Source organism: Leucoraja erinacea, chromosome 7, assembly GCF_028641065.1.
Source record: "Leucoraja erinacea ecotype New England chromosome 7, Leri_hhj_1, whole genome shotgun sequence".
In the NCBI taxonomy this organism is placed as follows: Eukaryota; Metazoa; Chordata; class Chondrichthyes; order Rajiformes; family Rajidae; genus Leucoraja; species Leucoraja erinaceus.
In genome coordinates, this window is record NC_073383.1 from 15077325 (window position 1) to 15100418 (window position 23094).

A 23094-nucleotide genomic window follows, 5' to 3' on the forward strand; every position below is an offset into this window, starting at 1 on the left:
GTTGCTAAAATTCAGAATGTATGCAATAAAACACAACTAAATAGAACTGATACTTAACACGTTCAGTCTGAGCACAAACCACTTGGTTATCCATCTCAAGAATCCAAAAGATCAGAAGAAAGCAACTTTTTAATAGTTTTCATTTAACATTTAACATTGGTTATGGGAGGGCAAGGCAGGTGATAGCCAAGATTTATTTTCAATAAATGTCTCCACGTGGAAGAAGCTAATTTTAGTGAGAGTCAATCATTTGCTTCCCAAAAATGTTAAGATGGTCTATTATTGTCACATGTATCGAGGTACAGTGAAACACTTTGTTTTGCACACAATCCAATCAAATCAGGTAGAAACATAGAAAATAGGTGCAGGAGTAGGCCATTTGGCCCTTGAAGCCAGCACCGCCATTCAATAAGATCATGGCTGATCATACAAAATTAGTACCCCGTTCCTGCTTTCTCTTCATATCCCTTGATTCCTTTAGCCCTAAACTATAGCTAACTCTCTCTTGAATACATCAAGTGAATTGGCCTCCACTGCCTTCTATAGAAGAGAATTCCACAGATTCACAACTCTGAGTGAAAAAGCTTTTCCTCATCTCAGTCCTAAATGGCCTACCCCTTATTCTTAATCTGTGGCCCCTGGTTCTGGACTACCCCAGCATCGGGAACATTTTTCCAGCATCTAGCCTGTCCAATCCCTTAAAAATGTTATATGTTTCTATAAGATACCCTCTCATCCTTCTAAATTCCAGTGAGTATAAGCCCAGTCGATACGTTCTTTCATCATATGCGATCCCACTATTTAATTTTTAATTAAACCTGGTGAATTTACGCTGCACTCCCTCAATAGCAGGAATGTCCTTCCTTAAAAAAACTGTACTCCAGGTGTGGTCTCACCAGGGCCCTGTACAACGGCAGTAGGGCATCCTTGCTCCAATACTCAAATCCTTTCGCTAGGAAGGCTAACATGCCATGAGCTTTCTTCACTGCCTGCTGTACCTGCTTGCTTACTTTCAGTGACTGATGTACAATCACACCCAGGTCTCATTGCAACCCCATTTCCTAATCTGACACTATTCGGATGATAATCTGCCTTCTTGTTCTTGCCACCAAAGTGGATAACCTGACATTTATCCACATTATACTGCATCTGCCAAGCATCTGCCAACTCACCCAACCTATCCAGGTCACCCTGCAGCCTCATAGCATCCTCCTTGCAGCTCACACTGCCACCGAGCTTTGAGTCATTCGCAAACTTGATATAAGATACATAAATATAATTCACCCACACTCAAGTGCAAGGATAATAACAAGAGTGAAGGGAAAGCTACAGAGTGCAGTGCAAAAACCTCAGCATTATAGCACAACAGTTCCAGAGATAAAATCCAATGTCTGCAACAAGGTAGAAGGGAATTGGACCGTACCGCAGTTTATGGAAGGACCATTTAGAAACCTAATAACAGAGAGAAAGAAGCAGTTTCAGTCTCGTGCCTGATGGGAGCCAGGAAAAGAAGGAATGACCAGGGTAGAAAAGGCCTTTGACTATAGGACCTGTCCTACTTTCCTGAGTTACTCATGAATTTTCCCGAGTTTTTCCCTTGTTTCAAATTCGGAAAATTACGGTAATAGACAGCCGTAGGTACTCGGGGCTATTTGTTTCACTTGTGGACATATTTCAACATGCTGAAAAAACGTCCTGACTTACCTGATGCCCCCAGTACCTACGGCTGGCATTACGAGCCTCTACGAAATATCTACGGCCTCCTACAGCCTCCTACGGACTCGCTACGGACATTCTCCAAGTTTGAATCATGGGGAAAACTCGGGAGAATTCGTGAGTAACTCGGGAAAGTGGGACAGGCCCTTAAGTTGGCTGCTTTCCCCAAGGCAAAATAGCTCCTACCACCTTGTGGGAAAGGTCAAACAAGAATACACTTCCTCATGTCCATTATGAATGGAATTATGAATTAATGAGATGTCATTAATCTCATTATGCATCACCTATCCTTTTTTTCATTAACTGAGGCAAGACAAATTATGCAGCTCATATTATGTGCTATTAAAAGTGGAGACTCTCTTAGAAATGCTAAATCTTCTCGATTTGCCAGTTAGAGAAAGGAGCGTGGCGTCAACTTTCAATGACATTTCCACCCATAACTCAACATATCCTGTCACACAGATGCTTAGGCCCAACTTAACATCATTACTTTAGAAAGCCTCACCTGGATATACAAGAAACAATCTTCAATTTTGAGCAAGACAAATTCTCATTTCATAGCAATCTCTCCCACTTGGAGAGATCAGTTGTCCATCATTTGATTGAATTTCAGTAGCTGTAAAGTATTTAAGAAAGCAATTTAGGAACCTGCACACCACTAGCATATGAAATGAGAAACAGCTAATAGTCACAATTTATCTGATCACGATTATTAAAGATTTCAGCTATCATACAGGCATTCTGTATATTACCATTAAAAAATCAATTTTTTGTTGCACTAATGTAGTATCAATGAAATATCAGCAACGAGTTTTGAAATAGGCATTTCATTCCACTGTGTTTGACATGGTTGTCATTTTTTTTTCTTTCAATGGAGTGCAAAAATGAAACGGCTTAGAAATGCAATAGAACCAACGGGAAGATCCACCTTTACAGGCAAATATCCTGTTGTAATGTTAAAAATGTCTCCACATCACCTTAACTTTACACGAGGGAATCAACAGAAAACAAAAAACAAAATCTTACCAAATAGTTTTTGTCATTTCTAATATCATCATTTATTCTTATAAATGGCATGGATTTCTGAATAAATTAAATGAAACAAGGAAACTAAATTTGGGGAAAATTATGGAATGTGTGGAAGGTTTAAAAGTCTTATTAACCCAAGCTGGAAGTGTCACAGCAGATTTTCTCTTGATAAAATCTACATAGTAATATCGGAGAGCAACAAAAACAGTGGAAACACGAACAAGAGATAAGTTGAGAAACAAAAGAAAAGCAAACAAAGTCAACAGATAATGCTTTACTGCCTGTATACAGCATTTATCAGTGTTGGTTTCATTTTCTCCAATTACCTAAACCCGGCCATGTGGACATATTATCAATGTTGCAGAAAACAAAAGTGGGATGTACGGATAATCACAAGAGGTCAGGAAAAACTATCTTACAGGAGATGGATTACAATTTGAATAGTATAATAATCACCGGTTCACATGTTAAATTCACCCCAGTAGCTATATTTCCCAGGAAGCTAATGGAAGGGAATAATCTTGCAACTTACCTACTACAATCCAGATGCATGCAATTGCAGCATAACACTCACCCCCAAAACCAGCCACTAATTTTAATGGATAACAAAAAAGCAAATCATCTATCACCACATATTATAGTACCACCTACATCTCAGAAACCATCATTTTTCCTGAAACATTTACTTCAGTACATTTGAAAGGCACAGTGAAATTAAAAACAAAATACATCACATTATACAGTGTGAGAAGGTACTTAAAAGGTAACAGTAAATTAACCAAATCGTACATTTTTTTAAGGCTAAATTGGGTCCAAGTTGACCAACTCGAGATTTGCAACCAAACACAAACAGAAAAGTGGAATATACAAGTAGGGATTGGGAATACAGTCAAAAGCTAACAAATTTGACAAGTTCAGGTACAAGAGTAATCAAACTAATCCATCAGGATGATGCATTTTATTCAATCAATACTTTGAAACAAAGTATGGGACATAAATACTTTGAAAAGCAGCTCCTCACAGTTTAGGATTACAACAATCTACAAGCAAAATTTGGTCATTTTTGAAATATTTTTAAGTACTTTTTGTATGGAGAAACAAGAAACTGCAGATGCTGCTTTAGTAAACAAGACAAACTGCTGGAGTAACTCTATGAGTCAGGCAGCATTTCCAGAGAACATGGAGAGGTTCATTCTGATCCAAAACATCTCTATCCATCTTCTCCGGAGATGCTCCCTGATCTGCCAAATCATTCCAGCACTTTGTGTACATTTTGTTCACGTTGTTGATGTCAATGACAGAGACCAGGAAATAACCACTGCTTAGGCAATCCCTCCAAATAAAAAAAATACGTCCATCCACCTTTCTATGGTACAATAATTTATTTACTGCTGGGGCAGAAAGAGCCCGAGGGTCAGAAATGTTTCCTATTCATTTTCTCCACAGTCTGACCTGCTGAGTTACTCCAGCATTTTGTGTCTATCTTGGGTGGTTACAGTAATTAATTTGGTGCACGGACTTGATGTCCTCACCACCATCCCAAATGCTGCTTCTTTGAGGAATCATGGGCCAGAGATTTACAAGAACCAGTGGGATGCCAGGTTTTATTGAAGATATTTTAATCTTTTCTTCTGTTCACCTGGTAAATCTCTTCCCATGAGAGAGCTCAAAGTACAACAGAATTAATCAACACCTTAGTGAACATACATTTGATGCTCTTGCTGCAGATGACACACTGTCAAAGAATCTAAATGAATAATCTAACAAGTCATAGCTGAACCTATTCAATATTAATCAATTCATTATTAAATAAGGTTTAGTTGCTTTTTAATTTTCACAGTTTTATCCCAAAATAAATACATTTAAGACTTTTAACTAAAAGGCAAAAGTCTTGAAGCACTCCCAGGAAGTATAAACTGCAACTTTATTTAGCATGGGCATTAAAATTTAACATGCAATTTAAAATACAAGAATCCTTTTTTCCAAAATTTAATATTGAGCACATCAAGTTAGTTTTGTAACACATGGGAGCATATAAATAATCACAATTAATATTTCATCAACACTTTATAAAGGCATGTGTCATAATGAAGGAGACTTAATGTGCAAAGAAACACATACAAATCCATTCATGAATTTACACCATCAGCTTAAAAGAGAAAAAATTGAGAAAATTGTAGTACTTCATTTTCCCAATACTGCAAATGGATACATGGTTTAGTTAACAAATTCACATATTCTACATTCCGTTTTAATTTATACTAAAATGTACAGATACACAACCAAGGATAAAACTCTTTCATAATGTCATTAAATGTTTTTTTTTTGCTTGAGTTGCAATCAACAGCCAAAGCTCTCCCAAAGGTAATGGGCCAGGGAAGTAGAGTAGCACATCAACCATGAATTTCAATACAGAATTAATCGAGTTCAGAATATGCCTAAATGAATGCAAGTTGCTCAATTCATAAATTGTGCTAGAGTGAAATGGACTTTTAAACATTTTTACTGTGAAACTCTTCAGATCCAGGTATTAAACATGTGTAGTCTAATTCAGAAATCCATCAATATCAATTAGATCCTAAAGAGTATACACGCTGTAGTCCTTCTGGAGGTAATCAATGTAGACCTCTGCTTGGGTCTTGGTCTGAAAACCTTATCATACTGAGCCTGCCTTGTCGGACAATTTTGGCCATAATTCTGAGTCTGCCTTGAAAGACGACTGATCATATTTCCGTGCCCAGCTTTCAAGCTACCACCGGCTTCAGTGAACTGCTTACCCCCTATGGAGGTGGGGGGTGTGTTGTCGCCTACTGATGAAGTTTGCTTGTCGTTGGTACCTTGATTGGTCCGACAGCTTTGGCTTCCTTCTTCTGGTCTTACCTGAAGGGAGGATTCGGCGGCGGGTTTCTCCAAAGTCACCCTGATAGCGCTGTTCCCTTGCCGGCATTTGTGCGGATATTCTGCCAACTGCTGTCTCTTGAGGCCATATGCATGTGCTTCAGTATGTTCATACTTTAATTCGAGATCAGTTACCTACTGATCTCGAAACCAAATTTTATTTGAACGTTATGTGAGGTTCAAATGACAAATAAATGGTATTGTATAGTATTGTAATTCTTACCTACTGATCACTCACACTCCCCACAATTTAGAGTGAGATTTGTAGGTAGTCCTGAAAACAGGTGCTGCTGCAGGCCCCTGAGGATTCCTGCGCTGACATGGCCCCTCCAGCGGACCTAAATGAGATTCTTGCTTTGGGTCAGACTGAAACTGACCGTGAATGCTCCTCTCCTTAGAGCAGGAGACATTTTCTATATCTCTATCCAGGGAAACACCCAGTGGAACCTGGATGATTACAGAAGTATTTCTTTTCTTTTGTGCTTATTATTTATTTTATGTAAAGCTCTTTGGTGCAAGTTAACTTAAACAGTGCTATATAAGTAAAAGTTACTTACTTTCTTCTGCTTGTCCCTGGGAAGGTTCCCTCCTCCTCCTCCTCCTCCCCCCCCCCCTCCCCCCGCTTTTGTACTCTGATTCAGAGTGGTTTCTTCCATATGTACTTTCCCCTCCAATGGGGAAGTCATTGGGTTGCCCCATTATGCGAGGCTCCCGGTACTGCCTGGTGCTGTAGGCCCCGGGCTGACACAGCTCTCTCCTTAGAGCAGGTCATTGTTGGAGCAACTTCTCCAAAAAGTTGCTCCTATGTGGGAGAGTCGACCTCAGACGCTCTCTGTTGAGGGAGGGTACCCCTTTCCCTCCCCGGAATCTTCTAATTCAATGGGTTGTTTGACTTGTGGGTGGATTTTCCCCGTACTGCAAGACCACCAATGGAGCTCTCCTCCTGCAACAAGCCTCCTGCCGGTTCAGCTGCCGGCGCTAAATGTCGGGAAACACCATTGCCCACTACTGGGAAATGCTGCGGTCTTCGGCAGCCGACTTCCCCGCGGACCGTATCCTCGACATCTGGGCCCTGAAACTACAAAAAGTTTCAAGCCCGAAAGAACGCAGGTAAGTGATTCAACTTTCCTTACCTGCCATCCTAACGGCCTGGGAGGACGCAGTGCCTCTGCCAGTCCGTCGCGCGTTGCGTTCAGACGTAATGACGCGCACGCAGATGGACGGCCCTTCTTCACGTAGTCACTCACGTGACTCCGAAGTAAAATTAACAATTTGATTAAAACTGAGCAAATGTGCCTTTTTGACATAATATCAACCAAGTGAATGTGCATGTACTAAACCAATAAATACTGTTGAACAACAGCTCAGGCCTTAAAGTATGCGCTCTCTTTAATACAGGATATTTTTTTTATTTTTTTTTTATTGCTTTTCATGTGAATAAGCCTAGACCATTTCACTGAACACTTGCACTTGGTCCATCTAGGCCTGCTGGATTTCCTGCTGGATTTCCTGCTGGCTAATTACTTCAACTTCCTTTCAATTCTCATACCAATCCTTCTGTCATAAGCATCTTACATTGTCAGAGTGAGGCCACATGCAAACTCCAGGACAAGCACCACATATTCAACTTGGGTAGTTATAATCCAATGGTGTGAACAATGCATTCTCTAATTTTAGCAGCCTCCCCCCTTTTTGATTAACCCCATCTCTTCCTTGTGCTCCACCTTGGTGTGCACCCATTTCTTGCACTAATCTGACCCATTTCTCCCCATCCCTTTCCACGTAAATCATAGAAACATAGAAAATAGGTGCAAGAGTAGGCCATTTGGCCCTTAGAGCCAGCACCGCCATTCAATATGATCATGGCTGATAGTCCAAAATTAGAACCCCGTCACGGCTTTTTCCCCGAATCCCCTTGATTCCCTTAGCCGTAAGAGCTAAATCTAAAGGGCCTGTCCCACTTTCATGACCTAATTCACGACCTTTTTTAACGTGGATCATTTTCCATCAGGCTATAAAAACGCCCTGACGTACTTGACGTACAAATGCATTTCGTTGTCTCTGTACTGTACACTGACAATGACAATTAAATTGAATCTGAATCTGATGTCACGAATACCTACGAATAGCATCACGACCTACCTACGACCTACCTATGACCTCCTACGACCTTGTGATGACCATGCTGCGAGTATGAGTCAAGGGCAAACTCGGCAGAGGTCATTAATTAGGTCGTGAAAGTGGGACAGGCCCTTTACTCTCTCTTGCAAACATCCAGTAAATTGACCTCCAATGACTTCTGTGGCAGAGAATTCCACAGGTTCACAACTCACTGTGTGAAAAATGTTTTTCCTCATCTCAGTCCTAATTGGCCTACCCCTTATTCTTAATCCCTCCTTCTGGCTTCACATTTCATTCCTCTTCACTCCTTATCTTACACCCTTTTGTTTACCTTACATCTCTAATTTTTGTATTCACATCTGCCAGTCAAGCCCACATCACCCGTATCCACCTACCATTTGCCAGGCTTTGTCCAGTCCCAATTTCTTTTCCAACTTTGTCCCCTCTACTACAATCAGTGTGAAGAACCGACCCGACCCGAAACGCCGCCTACCCATGTCCTCCTCAGATGCTGCCTGACCTGTTGAGTTACTCCAGCAGTGTGTTTTCCGGCGAACCAGCATCTTGCCCTGTATGTTCTCATCCAATCCTTAATGTAGATGACAAACAGTAACAGGCCCAGCACCAAACCCTGAGGCACACCACTAGTCATAGGCCTCCAGTCCGAGAAGCAACCTTCCACCATCACCCTCTGCTTCCTTCCATGGAGCTCATTTGCTATCCATCTCTCCTTGGATCCCATGTGATCTAACCTTCCAGAGCAGCCTACCATGCGGAACCTTGTCGAAAGCCTTACTGAAATCAATGCACACAACATCTACAGCTCTGCCCTCATTGACCTTTTTGATCACATCTTCAAAAAAATAATTCAAATTTGTGAGACATGACTTCCCATGTACAAAACCCTGCTGACTATCCTTAATCAGCCCTTGCCCATCCAAATTCCTATATAACCTATCCCTCAGAATAATCTCTAGTAGCTTTCAAACTACAGATGTTAAGCTCACTGGCCTATAGTTCCCATCATTTTCCCTCCAGCCCTTCTTGAAAAGAGGCACAACATTTGCCACCCTCCAGTCTTCCGGCATCTCTCCTGTATTTAAGATCTATACATAAATTTCAATCAGGGCTCTCGCAATTTCCTCTCCAGTTTCCCGCTATGTCCTCGGATATATCTGATCAGGTCCTGGAGATTTGTCTACCTTCATACACGACACTACCTTAACTACTTCTTCGACGGTAACACTGACTGCTCTCAAGACACTTCCATTGACTGCACCAAGTTCCTCCATCCTACTGTCTTTCTCCTCGGTAAATACAGAGGAGAAATACTAATTGAAGACCTTTCCCATCTCCTGTGGCTCCACACGGGTGACTGCTTTGATTCCCGAGATATCCCACTCTATCTCTAGTTACCCTTTTCCCCCTTAAGTATTTATAGAAACTTTTGGGATTGTTCTTAATGCTACCCACCAGAGCTATCACCTGGCCCCTTTTTACCCTTCTGACCTCCTTTTTCAGTTTACGAAACTCCTCCAGGGATGCACTTGATCCCAGCTGCCTACACCTGCCCCATGCATCCTTCTTGTTTTTGACCAACGCCTCAATTTCCCTCGTCAGCCAAGCTTCCTTACGTTTGCCTGCTTTGCCCTTCACTCTAACGGGGACGTACATATCCTGAGCTTTCGTCAGATCTTCTCTCATACCCTCAAAGTTGGCCTTAGCATTTTAACACGTGGACCCTCTTCATCGCTATCCATAACCATTTTAAACTATCTTAATTTCAAGAACTCGGCTCTGCAATTGAAACATCTACCTAATTGCATCACTTGTAGATACCACAGTTTCATTCCGAAATCTCCAGCTACTGAAATCAAAATGCAAAGTGGAAAATCTAGTAAATTTTCAGTTTTGGGCAAGATTATATTTTAAAATTCATTAAATCAACAGTAGGTTCCATCCCTTTGCTAGAGACTGGGTAGCTATGTTGTGTTCTTTGGAATTTGACTAACCAGTCACCATTATTATTAATTTTTATTTGTAAAGCCAAGTTCCACAAATAAACTTGTATGTTCACTTCCCAACATTCACGGCTAGGAAAACCACATTACTTCAACAGAAAGTTTTGTAATGAGAACATAACACAGCCCTTTATTGCTGGAGGATCCATAACATGTTGAGGGAATAAACTGAAAATGGTAATAATAATTGCGTAGAACAAAAATAAATCAAACGGCTCCAGGAACGCAGCAGGCCACGCAACATCTGTGGAGCAAAATGGACAAACAGCTTTCGGATATTCATCTATCCTGCACACTACCTATCCCACGATCACAATAATACTTTATTACCAAGTATGTTTTGCAACATACGAGGAATTTCATTTGCCAAGTCAGTCATACAAGTGAAAAGCAACAAACATACAAAATACATCTTCTATCTTCTTTACATAACAAACTCTGATCTTGTTATCTTCTGGTTTGCGTAGTATTTCTCTTTGTGCAAAAACGGTTCGTGGCAGCGCTACGATTTTTCGCCAGCGCACTCACCGTTTTCCTTTGCTGCGAGTGCACCAAGTTTGATTCTGATCGGGGGTCTAATGTAAAGTTGGCGAGGTTTAAAAATTGCAGATCGATCTCCTCTCCTGCCAGTCGGCGACGCGTGGAATTGTCTTTACTCCTGTCACTCCACGGGACAGTCCGCCCCTTCCTGCGCTATCGCGTCTTTACTGGAACTGAGGGAGCCTCTGGATGGCCAGCGGGGGTCTCCAACCAGACACAATTTTCCGGAGGGACCGGAAGCGGCCCCGCCCAACCCAGCCCAGAGATGTCGTCAATGTCGCTAAACGGAAAATTGAGACTCTACTGGAGCTGAGGGAGGCTCCTGGATGGTCAGGTCTCCAACCAGTCACAATTTTCAGAGGGACCGGAAATGGCCCGGTCCAACCCAGCCTGGCGCATAGTCGAAGACGTCGCCGCTGTCCCAAGAAGGAAAATGGAGACTCTGATCCCGGCGGAGGAGAATGTCCAGCAACCAGCGCCCGCTGTGAGTCCTCAGCACACCGTCAAGTACAGCCCATTCCCCTCTGGTCCCCCTCGCTGACTTCTGCCCCCCTCCCCTGCACCCAAGAACCCACTGGGCAGCATGGTAGCATAGCGGTAGAGTTGCTTCCTTACAACGCTTGCAGCGTCAGAGACCCGAGTTCGATCCCGGCTATAGATGCTGTCTGTATGGAGTTTGTACATTCTCCCCGTGACCAGCATGGGTTTTCTCCAAGATCTTCAGTTTCCTTTCACACTCCAAAGATGAACAGGTTTGTAGGTTAATTGGCTTGGCATAAGTGTAAATTGTCCCATGTGTGTGTAGGATAGTGCTAATGTGCAGGGCGATCCCTGCCCAGTGTGGACTTGGTTGGCCTGTTTCCACGCTGTATCTCTAAACTAAACTAAATTGATCACCATGATTTTATTGAATAACAGGAAAGGCTTGAGTAGCGACATGGTCAATGACTGTTCCTTTTTTCTTCTGTGTACTGACTATGTACTTGCATGGACAGTAATCAATGATAAATACAGTCATTTTGTGTCAATGGCAAGATGAAAGATGATTAGGTTAATGAAGCACTGAAGTGCAACAACCATCCATAATTAATGTTACTCAATACACAATGAATGCTGTTAGATGTTGGGAATTGTGTGGAGTTGGCAGAGAAGAAGAAAAAGTATTTTGCGCATTTTAACAAAAAATCGTTTTTTTTTTTTTAAATTTCCTTTACGATTGGGCAAAATACTAAAAAGATGTTTCTCTGCATGTAGTTAAACTATGGAAAAATTCAAGACCAAGACATGTAAACATCACGTAAGCATTTGAGTTATAATCTCTTTCCTCGGGTACAAGGTGTTAGTCATTAATATCAACAGCGTAATAAGCACACTCCGAATCAACAAATGTGGGATCCGCATTATTAATGTTCATTTATTTGTATACGGTAGTAGCATTATTCTTGGCAGACTCAAATTAATTTTAGTGGATGATGGCAGGACTTCAATAATAAAAAACAGCATGCAGTGTGAAGCAGAGCAGCACAAGTAATGAATGAGAAATACTTTCTTCAAGGGAATGGTAATAAATTAATCCTGCAGTCATTTCCTTTCAAAATTATTTTCATTGTATTCATTTTCTGCTTCAATATGCTATATTCACTGTAAGCAGGTGACTAATATCTTAACACCAAAGGCAATATGTTCAGCTCCCACAGCTGGTCTTCTTGCCTGCATGTTGGAATCAATCAAACATCTGTGAGGCACCAAGAAAGTTGAAAACTGTTTCTCCTCAAACTTTCATTGCAGCGAGTCTCAATGGTGAAAAGTTTATTTTATCCATCAATCTGGCCATACTCTAGCAAATACACTCATCTAAATCAAGTATTCCAGGCTAAAAAGTGAAGGATACATATTTTGAAACCATTAGAACTACTCTAATGTTATATTTCAATATTGGAATCCTTTCAAACCTTAAACAATGAGACAGGGAAATTAAGCAGTAATTGTTAGATACACTAAGGAGTTCAAACAAACCCGAAAAACAAACTATTTATTTATCCATAGATGTTGCCCGAGCTGCTGAATGTTACAAGCATTTTCCGTTTTTGCTTTATAATTCAGGCATTTGTTTTTACTTTCATTTTGAAAAATCACTCCGACAAACATCGACCACCTGAAATGTGCTTCTGTGTGATGCTGCCCAGCCTGTCGAATTTCCCCCATATTTTGCTCAATATACAAACTGTTGGAACGTTGTTGGTTCAACAACATTTTACAGTATGTATCTATGTCTAATTTCACACAGTGACAAAAATAATTGCTTCACAATCAGCAGCTTGGTTTTGTATGCATTTTGATCTGCTATGATACTTACATGAGACAAGGTGGCAAATTAATCATGCACACCACACAGCATTCTGAATATTGAGAATTTTAAAAGTTGGACAAGCTGAGCTATAGTTGGGTGAAATTGTGACGCCCTCCACTTCATGGTTTTTGCTGCTAGTCTCAATCCATTTCAATAATTGCTTAGGGCAGGGCATTAAAATTGCTGGAAGTGAGCAATTGTTCTGGTCATTCCAATATCAGTCAGCCCTTCTTCCACGTTCATTTTCACTGCCTTAAGGTTTATCTACTACTGCTAAATCTCCAAGTTCCAGAAGAGTGCCACGTCGCTTATGTGCTTACTTTTTGATATACCAGATTAGCTTTAACAGCATCCCAGGTTCTGAGGTCAATCTTATATTTCAGTGTTTAAATGTTTCCTGCTGTGCATTTACCTCATCAACATCTAATTTCTACACCCACAACCTGCAGGAAACATACATCACTCTCTTCATATAGTGGAGTTAAATATTAAAGTTACAATCTTTAAAAATATTTATTCACATTTAATTTTAATTACTTAATTCATCCGTCCCCTAATCAAACACTTCCTCCAGGTGCTCTGTTTGCCATTGGTACAGGTAAACATGATAATTAAACCAAGTTTCATTCACTGAAATCACATCACAAATAAATACAATATTCACAATTTTTGGTTGTTTATTTTGCTTATCCAACTCAATCTATCCCTGTTGTGTTCTTTGTTAAAAAAGATAACTGTCTGATTGGCAGATATTTTTGAAACAGGTGATATCAAAGCTCTAGTTACGAATGGAGTGACTTGGAAGCCTGCTCCCTTTTAGATCAGAGTTTAAATGGAAACTGCATCTGTTTTTTCCACATGGCACCCGGAAATGCAACACTATTTAGTGGCTTCAACAAAGTAAAATCTTGCCCATTTGCCAATCCCCACAATGATCAAGGCCATCAATACTTTTGGCTTCATGCGTATCACCAAATTCAAATGTGCTTGTATAGATGTTCAAGAAGAAACTGCAGATGCTGGAAGATCGAAGGTACACAAAAATGCTGGAGAAACTTAGCGGGTGCAGCAGCATCCGCTAGGAGCGAAGGAAATAGGCGACGTTTCGGGCCGAAACCCTTCTTCAGAAGGAAAAAGGGAGGAGGAGGAGCCCGAGGGAGGGAGGGGATGGGTAGGAGGAGACTTGTATAGGTGGTGCCTTTAGCTGCCAAATCTCTATGCTGAAACACTATTTATTTGCCCTCCTGTCTCTTCTTCCTTCATAAAAATCATTCTAATTTGACCAATCCTTCAGTCATCTTCACTAATTTATCTCAAATGAAGATTGGTATTGACAAATTTCCACTACATTATATTTAATCTGTTATTTAGCTCCCTTTTAATACTAAGCAACATTCTTCAGGATAGACAGTCAAAGCAAATGGGGATCTCAGAGTACGGAAAAAAAGAAAGATAAATGGGAATCTCAAAGGCTTTGAAATCCATATAGGCAATACATTGTGGTGTACAATATCATGAGGGGGAATAGATAGTGTGAATGCACATAATCTTTTACCAGGGTAGGGGAATCCCGAACTAAAGGGTTTAGGCTTCAAGTAAGAGGGGAAATGGAATTTGGAAGTCAATATTTTCACACAGTGGGTTTATAGAACGGGCTGCCAGAGAAACTAATTGAAGCATGTTCAGTTAAAACATTTAAATGAGATTTGGACAGGTACAGGGATAGGAAAGTTTAAGATATGGGTCAGGCACAGGAAAATTATTTTGGTTTAGCGTTACAACGTGGAATAAGGCCATACGGCCCACCGAGTCTGCGCTGACCACCTATCACCTGTATACTAGTTCTATCCTACTCACTAGGGACAATGTACAGATGCCAATTAACTGACAAATCTGCACGTCTTTAGAATGCTAAGAAGTTTACCAAGCACAAACTGCAATGTCTATATGGCATTGGTATTGTTCTGTAAATTATTAATTAGATGCGTTAGCAATCCACAAACTTCAAGGTTGATTTCTGCTTGCGGAGAGCTAGATTCAATTTAAAGCTATTAAAATTGATCAATGTGCACAAAATACTGATTTAAATAGAACTATGATACAATGCAAATCGGATTAAAATGAAACCTAATGCCGTAATCATTGATTCAAACACTTGCTAATGGCAGTGAATTATTGCATTCATTTAATTTCACCTTAACCCCTTCGAATAACTTTTGGTACATTAATAACACTAAAAAGATGGAAAAAATAGAAAATAAGCAAAATAAAAAATAAATTGTTGGCAATTTGACAAAAACAGAAATTTGCAGAAATATTCAGCAGATTCAGCAACCTGTTTTTTATTTCAATATCCAGTGTGTTTTTTTTTTTTTAACTTTATCATCAGAAATGTGTGGGAGATGTAAAAAACAGAGGCTCTGAAGACCCCTATTTAGTTGTCATTTATAAGGCCCCATTCTATGTGTGGCCTTCTGCTGCCAATTCATTTATATATTTTTTTTCCCCATTGATTTTTTAGTAATAACAATTGCAGAGGTCACCCATTCCTTCTCTCCAGAGATGCTGCCTGTCCCGCTGAGTTACTCCAGCATTACATACTCCAGCATCAATGTAAACCAGCATCTGCAGTTCCTTCCTACACACATCATAGATTGCATGTTGTCATCAACACCTTGGGGAATTGATTTTGTTTGGAATAAAAACCCGTTGAGGTTGGGGTGGAGGGGGATAAAGGTGCAGCCTCTGTTGAGGAGAGACCATTCTGTATCAGAAAGGGGGAGGTCAGGAAAAGTGTCGGCCAATGTGCTCTCAGAAGGGTCTCGACCCGAAAAGTCACCTGTTCCTTTTTTGCAGAGTTGCTGTCTGACCTGCTGAGATACTCCACCATTATATTTCCATCTTCACTGTAAACTAGCGTCTGCAGTTACTTCTTACACATCTCAACCCTCAAGTTGTGTACCACTTACTAAAGCCAACTGGTGCTAGATTTGGAACAAAATTAAAGGAAACAGAACAGATCAAGTAAAATTTTATTACATTTAATAATGGTAATATTAGATGGAGGTACGGAATTGAAGAACGTCATTAACCTAGAACTGCCTTAGGAAAGCAGTTTGCAAAGAACTTTAGGATTACATTTTAGTGGTGAGGAAATGCAAGGCAATGAAGAAAATTTAATTTAGCTGAACAAATGATGATCAACAAAGCACAAGTGATGGGTGAACAGGACCCGAGACATTACAGAATAAATGGACATCAATACTCGAGGCCACAAAACTGAGAACTAGAAGAGGTGGGTCTGAAAGCAGAAACACTATCAATAATTTTAGCAGCAACTTGGCCATCAGAATGTTAAAGTTAGCAACATTGTTGAAATGGTTAATAATTAATCTTCACATAAATAAGATTGCAAGTAGATCTGTTCAACCCTCAACTGCTGGAAAGCCAAAATAAAACAAAAGATACCACAGGCAAGTCATGCAGCCTCTGTGAAAAGAGAAAGAGTTATCATTTCAGATTAAGGACTTTGAGTTCGGTGGTTATAAAACATTTACGCAGTTTCTCTTTCCATCAGATTCTCTCTTAATTGATGAGTATTACCCCAGTATTTATTGTCAGGTTTAGATTTTGAACAATTCAGTGTTTGTCTGCTTTTCATTTATTGCTGGGATTCAGTGGCAGAGTAAATTTGTTCTTAAAATGTAATCGTGAGTGACAGACTTTTTAAAATCTAAGTTCTTTTTACCTTCCACAATAAAATCCATTCTCCCCAAAACAATATGTTACAATATCAAATTACAATAATTGTACTTGCTCACATCACATCTTGACAGATGGAGCAACCTAGGTCTAAATGGGAGTTTATTTTCTCCAGCATTCCTTGACTCTCCTGTTGTGTTCTCAACCATCTTTCTTCGGTCTTCTTTGCTTGCTGACACCATATTTTCCAGCAATGCTACCTGACCTGCTGAGTTTCTCCAGCGCTTTGTGTCCTATTGATTGTAGAGGTTAATATGTTATTATTACAGTTATACAAGATGATAGTGAGGCCGCATTTGGTGTATTATGTTCAGTTTTGGACATCCTGCTACAAGAATGATGTTAAGCTGGAAAGAGTGCAGAGCAGATTCACAAAGATATTGGCAGGACTTGAGGGTCTGAGCTACAGGTTGGGGTTGAACATGCTAGGACTTTATTCCTTGGCATCCTGGTGTGGTTTGCTAGCTGCACTGTGGCTGAAAGGAAGGCACTACAGAGAGTTATTAAACGAGTAGAGCATCACAAACGCTCAACTGCCCTCCCTGGATGACATTTAGAGGGCCCGATGCTTACGCCAGACCACACACATCAAACAGGACTCACCCACCCTGCCAACCACCTTTTCACTCTGCTGCCCTCTGGGAGGCGATACAGATCTCTGAAGGCCCGCACTAGTAGACTAATTAACAGTTTGTACCCATGTGCCATAAAAGAACTAAACTCAGATAGACAACACTGCCGGCTACACAACACAATTCATGGAGCAATATAATGCGCATTTTTAAAAATATTTCTAGTATCTATTTATTAATTTCATTTACTGATCTTGCCGGTAGAGTCAATGGTCAATGAGAGTCAATGGTTATTTGTGTTTTTGTTCTTTTGAAATCTTTTATCCTGCGTCTTCTATGTATACCACTGAAGGAGATGCAATGAAATTTTGCTGTACAGTTGTTGTGCAATGACAATAAACGTATTTGATTTGATTTGATGCTAAGGGGTGATTATAGAGGTGCACAAAATCATGAGGAGAATAGACACGGTTTGTGCACTGAGCAATAGTTAAAAATTGAACTGCACACCAAAAGTGTAAAATTTAAAAGCAGCCACCATCTGTTTCATTACCTTGATTGCAAAAAGAAAGCAAAAATCTATGACCATTACTTTCGTTCAAACAGTATAATCTACCTTCAAAGACATAAAAATTGTGTATTTTAAATGTATATCAGAACATTCATCTATTTATCCAGAAGTGCGACATAACCAAGGTGCTGGAAGGAACTGCAGATGCTGGTTTACACTAAAGATAGACACAGAATGCTGGAGTAGCTCAGCAGGACAGGCAACTTCTCTGGAGAGAGGGAATGGTTAATGTTTTAGGTCGAGACTCTTCTTCAGACTGAGAGTCAGACTCAAGAAGTGGCTAATCCCAAAAAGTCACCCATCATTCATAATCAAGGTGTTTTTCCCTTGAAGAACTTGCAAGTGAACCACTGCCATCCTTATTCCTGGAATTTTGAATGTCAGGTAAGATCCAAAAGTACTAATAAACAGAGGGAGGTTCTCCTAAGTCCTCCAGCCAATATGCCTCCCTCTAGCCACATAAATACAACATAACTAGCCACTAGGCTCATTTAATAGGATCTTGCTTTGCAAAGAGCACAGAACATTTCCAACATGTTTTGTCATTGGACCTCAGAACAATTAATTAAATAATTCAGGACAATAGACATAAAGTGCTGGAGGAACTCAGCGGTTCAGGGTACATTCCTGGAGAAAAAGGATGGCATAGTGGCATAGCGGTAGAATTGCTGCCTTGCAGCGCTTTCAGCGCCAGGGACGCGGGTTCAATCCCAACTATGGGTGATATCTGTACGGAGTTTGTACGTTCTCCCCATGACCGTGTGGGTTTTCTTCGATTTCCTCCCACACTCCAAACACATACAGGTTTGTAGGTTACTTGGCTCGATGCAAATGTAGATTATCCGTAGTGTGTGTCAAGTAGTGTTAATGTGCAGGATCGCTGGTCAGTGCGGACTAAGTGGGCCGAAGTGCCTGTTTCTGTGCTATATCTCCAAAATAAACTAAAAAAAGATGCGTGCATTTTTGGGTCGGAACCCTTCTCCAGACCCTGAAGTCTGGAGAAGGGTTTCAACCCAAAACGTCACCCATCCTTTTTCTCCAGCGATACTGCCTGAATCGGTGATTTACTCCAGCACTTTGCGCCCATCTTTGGTATGAACCAGCACCTGCAGTTCACTTTCTACACATAATTAAATGAGAATAATTGTAACATTCTAAGTAAAAGTTGAAATGCCACAACGCTTTATAATATCACTTTGCCGATTCTCATCCCTTTCTAACCAAAAGCAACATGTAATTAGATCAAATGTTTATCACTTTTCAGATATCACCAAGTATATCATTACTTGTCAGATTTCAGCAATAATTTTCATAACAACTTGAATCTTTACACATTGGCAATTTCCATTATCTTGCTCAAAAGTTGACCCATCCATCTATGAACCAAACAAATTATCAATTGTACTTTAGGCAAAACATGTGACAAGTTCTAAAAGTGCCATACTGAATGTGAAAATTACTTCAATAAAGCCGAATCATGGCCCAAAGAGCAGAATATTGGGGGAAAATAAGCAATTTATCTGAACATTGTCAATTCTTTGTAACAATTGCTTATACAAAGTGCGGAAATTAAAATGAAAGCATCTTACTGTGTTTATGCTTGTTCTTGGAACAACTCATTCTCACCTAACACACAGCTAACAATGGCCTGTTTCCTTCATCATCGTTACGTTTGTTCTATATCTCTCTACATCACCGTCTGCATCTCGTTTACCCTTCCCCGGACTCTCAGTCTGAAGAAGGGTCTCGACCCGAAACATCACTCATTCCTTCCCTACAGAGATGCTGCATGTCCCGCTGAATTACTCCAGCTTTTTGTGTCTATCTTCAGTTTAAACTAGCATCTGCAGTTCCTTCCGACAAATCCCATTCACGTGATTACTTTCTTTAACCAAATCTCTTTTATTCCCACTAACCTACCATCACCCTCCTACAGCAGCCAATCCACCTAACAATGAGTACATCACAGGAGTGCAGGAACAAAGCCGACTATACAGGAGATTGCCATATGATCACATGGAAATGTGCTATATCACACCGATAACACTGGAGATCAGAATCTTATACTGGTCACTGGAGTTGTGAGATAGTAGCACTATTGGCTGTGCCACTGTGTCACCAGCATTATTATTCAAAGGGTGCCTCTAGTTTTGCAAAGGAATATTGTAGACCTGCTTTGAAAACAGAGGAAAATGTATTACTCTTGGCTGAACATGGCACTGTCTAAAGTCAAACAAATGGTATAAAGCATATGTAGCTCCCCTACCTTGTTGAGATTGTGGTGGTAGGAGAGGGGCCAGAATGCACACTTCTGCACAATTGCACTGGATCACCATCATTGTGCAAGGGTCACCACCTAACTATGTCTCCATGCTCACATGACCACCATAAAAGTAAAGCTATATACAGTAGTGCATACAAGTTCACGCATTGCCGTAGAACCTTGCCCCAAGGTGCCAATTAGGTACAAGCACTTAAGATTCAAACCAAAACTAACAATAGGCTGTTAAGCAGTAGAACAGTGAATGTAGCCACTGAAAGTCTGGTAACCATTTGGACTATGTCATCCCCTCAAGCCATTCTCTCTTTAAAAGGTACTGCTTGTCACATTTAATGGATTGTGGCTAAGGCATGGAATTTTATTTCTAAGTTATTCAAGCTTGCAGTGCAGTCATCCTTTACCTTGGAAAAATCCTGTGACCTATGTAATGCTTACAAACTTTTTGTCTCCTTTTCACCCTTTGCCTTTGTCCACCCACCTGCCAATAAACCCTCCCTCCCCCTCACATGTATCCACCTATCACTTGCCAGATTTTGACCCACCCCTACATCTTTTCCAGCTTTCTCACCCTTGTGACAATCAGTCTGAAGGATCCCAACTTCAAACGCCACCTATCCATGTCTTCCAAAGATGTTCCTGACCTGCCACTTTCTCCAACTCTTTATTTTTACTCAATATTCCAGCATCTGAAGTTTCTTGTGTCTCCATAATGTTTACAGCTGTTCTACTGCCACAAGATGGCACTAATCACTTCTGCAGCATTCTCATATTTGAGTGTGATCCAGTTTTAACACACATTACAACTAAAAAGAGAATTCTTAGAAAGATACAAAGTGCTGGAGCAATTCACTGGAGAGAAGGTCGAGACCCTTCTTCAGACTGGGACGTTTTTGGTCAAGATCCTTCTCCAGATTAGGGAATCTTTACTCTTAGTATTCTAATAAAGCCAAATAAATAAATGTGTTAGCACCCACACAATTTAAATTGCAAAAATGCAAAATGCAAGTCATCCAAATGAAAATTCCACACGTTTCCAAAGTCAAAGCAATTCTACAACATGTTTCGGCAGATGAATGTCTAAAGATCTGCGTGCTCTTTGTTTTGCTCTGATTGACCAGAGGTATTCTCATTTCGAAACGTCTTCCACATTCTGCAGAATTCCAGTGGTATTTGTTCTTCCACAGGTCGTCACCTCAGAATGTGGGTTGCGACAACTATCTGAGGACATTAGCTTTCCCATCATCTTCATTTCAGGTGCTGTTGCTGAATTCATCCCAGATGGTATGGAGATTTGGAGAGACATCCTGGGATGACTTTTGGCAGGGACCTTGCATTTTGGTTTCTTTTCATCAGTTTGTTCCAGTTGCAATTTTACACTTCAGCAAAAAGTTAGTAGCCCTGCTTCGGCTCAACAATTCGGAGAACAACCGAGATGTAAACTCCAGCATTGATGTATTACTGTGCTTTGGTAGCCATGACTGCAGATGGTTCCAAAGCCCCGACCACATATGATCACATGGAAAATAAAGAGGGAGAATAAAGAGGGAGAAGATTGGACATTATCACTTTCCCATCACAGTGAGGAATGCGGGAGCCACTGTGGTGGATGTTCATGTTAACTTTTATTTTATGTGGCTGGGCCTTGTTGCATTTCACTTAGGATGGCAACTGAAATTAACTGGTACATGTGACTAAATAGACCATGAAACCTTGAAGAGGTTTATGTTTAAAAGCACTCTTCACGTTTCCATTTAATTGTGGATAATGTGATGACAAAGTTGTGCAGGTGAACTTGGCCAAAAACGTTGATCACTCATTTGAAGAAAATTGCAATGTTTAATTTGTTACAACCTTGCCTGGAATGTAGAACGTGGCATCCTGTCCGTGAACAACAGCTGCATATGGGATTGAATCGAGGAACTCCATTTCCTGGAATATGGGAAAATTAAATCTTGGAACCTGGTAGTTTTTGGCCATAATTCACGAGTATATGCATTATTTAGCCAATATAGTATGATCAAGCTCATTCTGTTACTTTGCTTCCAACTATCACCCTATTATTACATTTTCAAGAGTGGTCTTCTACTTCAAGTTCATTCCCGTATGTACTGTAGTTCATAAACTCTTCTCAAATACCAGTTCCATCCCAGATGTGTTGTACGAATGCTTACTTGCATCTCTCTCCTTACATTTTGGATCACTATTCGTTCACATCTGAAAAGCAGTCTTTCATGCAGGTGCCAAACTCGAGCCAAATGTTTAGATTACAGAGAAGAACTCCTCTGGAATTTCTTCCTCGTCCTCTTTCCTATCATTGCAGCCACATGCAATTTTGTTCCAGGTATTAAGTTTGAGTTTCATCAAGGAGTTTATTAAAGTTGGATCCCTTTACTTTATTAACTTAATCCACTTGGTCCTTCTTGCAAGAAGATGCACACAACTGTGCATCAGCAAAGCACTTGTTATTTTCTGGATGGCAGATAATCCTTTAAGTGAAAGTGCAAATTTTGTCAGTGTAATTTGCCTGCGACTTAGTGCACATTCTGGATCGCAATCGCTTCCTGGGGTCTGAGATCTGGTGAAGAGTGTTTACATCTTCTGTGTACTAGCAGAATCGTTCAAGCTTAAATATCGCAGCATATAGAAACTTTTCAATTTAAGTGTAGCATATCGCGACATCTGTTAGAGCTCTGCTCACAGATACCATTGATTGATCACCTTGTACAATAAATGCACCGACTGTTTTCCCAAGTTAACTGCTTGAAATGTCAGCTTTTTTTTCTGTCATCAAACCAGTGTGACCTGGCTCTGCTGTGACTATCTTTGATTTGTTGACTAGCTTGCTCATGGATGTCCTTCCAATACCTTACCTTGATGGTTTCTCAATGGTTTAGTTTGTCCCCACTGTGGTGATCACATGACATAGCTAGAAACACATTTAAAAGCTGCATATTCTCATCCAGTTTTACGTGATTTAATGCAATTGAAAATACTATTTTCTGTACCTTTTCAATGCCTTAAAAATATTGGACAAAGATTCAGCAGTTGCTTTTTGTGGAACAGAGAACTTGCATTTGTAACATTTCTAAATAGCCTATTTCCTTCGCTCCATAGATGCTGCTGCACCCGCTGAGTTTCTCCAGCTTTTTTATGTACCTTGCATTTGTAACAGTTGTATTCTCATCAGTATTTTTACCAGCTTCACGACTACGAAAGCTTGGCACAGATCAAGT

At 40.4% G+C, this 23094-nt stretch overlaps 1 protein-coding gene across 4 annotated transcripts in view; it reads right to left on the reverse strand.

Moving 5' to 3' along the window:
• The window catches only part of gulp1b (GULP PTB domain containing engulfment adaptor 1b), a 317776-nt gene that overhangs the window by 224083 nt on the left and 70599 nt on the right, over nt 1-23094 (reverse strand). For 2 of the 4 annotated variants that reach the window (XM_055637817.1, XM_055637818.1), the window contains exon 2: nt 2222-2332. The exons of the other annotated variants lie outside the window; for them this stretch is intronic. The gene's annotated coding sequence lies outside the window, so the exon portion shown is untranslated. The remainder of the gene's footprint in view (nt 1-2221; nt 2333-23094) is intronic. 4 annotated transcript variants of the gene reach the window in all.